This window comes from Miscanthus floridulus, chromosome 9, assembly GCF_019320115.1.
Source record: "Miscanthus floridulus cultivar M001 chromosome 9, ASM1932011v1, whole genome shotgun sequence".
Classification (NCBI taxonomy): domain Eukaryota; kingdom Viridiplantae; phylum Streptophyta; class Magnoliopsida; order Poales; family Poaceae; genus Miscanthus; species Miscanthus floridulus.
The window spans coordinates 122688239-122689614 of NC_089588.1; the positions used below are offsets into that span (position 1 = coordinate 122688239).

At 48.4% G+C, this 1376-nt stretch overlaps 1 non-coding gene across 1 annotated transcript; it reads left to right on the plus strand.

Annotated features, from left to right (window-relative positions):
- Positions 1-355: 355 nt before the first annotated feature.
- On the plus strand, positions 356-494 carry LOC136484589 (small nucleolar RNA Z247). The gene has a single exon (XR_010766097.1). It is a non-coding gene; the product is annotated as a small nucleolar RNA Z247 (small nucleolar RNA).
- Positions 495-1376: the final 882 nt, after the last annotated feature.

Genomic DNA, 1376 nt, shown 5'->3' on the forward strand with positions numbered 1-1376 from the left:
CCGCGGCGCCAAGGTGCTTGGCATCTTGGATGGATCAATCCCTGAGCCGCCACAAGTACTAGAAGTCGAAGTCGACGGCAAGAAGAAAGAAGTCCCTAACCCAGAGCATGACTCATGGGTAAGCAAAGATCAACAGCTCCTTAGCTACCTGGTGAACTCAGTCACCGGGATCGCGACTGCAACGACCTCCGCTCAAGCATGGAAGGCACTAGGGGTCATGTTTGCAGCGCAATCAAGAGCGCGGGTCACAAACCTGCGCATGCAACTGGCCACCACCAAGAAGGGAAGCCTCTCGACGGCGGCCTATTTCAACAAGATGCAAAATATTAAGGATGAACTCGCTTCAGCTGGCGTCACCGTCAATGACGATGAGGTTGTTGCTCATATACTCAATGGTCTAGATTTTGATTATCACCCCTTTGTCTCTTCCATGATGGGCCGATCAGGAGATCTTTCGCTCTCTGAATTATATTCACTTCTCATGGAATATGACCTCCGGCTTGAGATGTTTCAAGGAGCCGGACAATACCAATCCTCAGCAAATATGGCGTCCCGAGGCCGTGGAAATCGTGGACGCCCTGGTGGTCGTCGTGGTGGTGGCCGATCTGGTGGTGGCCGATTCAATCCAGGGCGTACGAGACAAAGCAACAACAATCAGAACTACACCATCAATCAAGGCAACAGCTCGCAAGGAAACAAGAGGCCGCCATGTCAAATCTGCAAGAAGACCAACCATGAAGCGAAGCAGTGTTACTTCCGCTATGACGAAGACGATCAGTACCGTGGAAGACCTACAGAAGCCTACGGCGTCGACACCAACTAGTATGCTGATAGTGGCGCCACAAATCATGTCACCGGCGAACTTGAGAAGCTGACTGTTCGTGACAAATATAGCGGACATGAGCAAGTTCACACCGCCAATGGCACAGGTATGCACATCAGTAATATTGGACATGCAACTTTTCATACCCCTTCTAGTAAACTTCTTCTTGGATATCCTTCATGTACCTACTGCTTCCAAAAGTCTTGCTTCCGTTCACAAACTTGCCAAAGACAACAATGCCTTCCTTGAATTTCATCCTAATTTCTTCTTTATTAAGAATCAGGACACGAAGAAGATTTTACACCGCGGTAGATGCAAGGGAGGCTTGTACCCTCTTGTTCCAAGATCAACAGGAGAAGAGAGAGGGTCGAAACATGAAGTGTTTGGGGTCCATGTGCCGTCTACTTCCTTATGGCATAGTCGTCTAGGTCATCCAGCTATTCCTATAGTTCAGAAAGTTCTTAGTTCCAATAAATTACCATGTGATAGCACCAAGAGTGTGGAGTCTGTTTGTGATTCATGTCAAAGGGCCAAGAGTCATCAACTTCCGTAT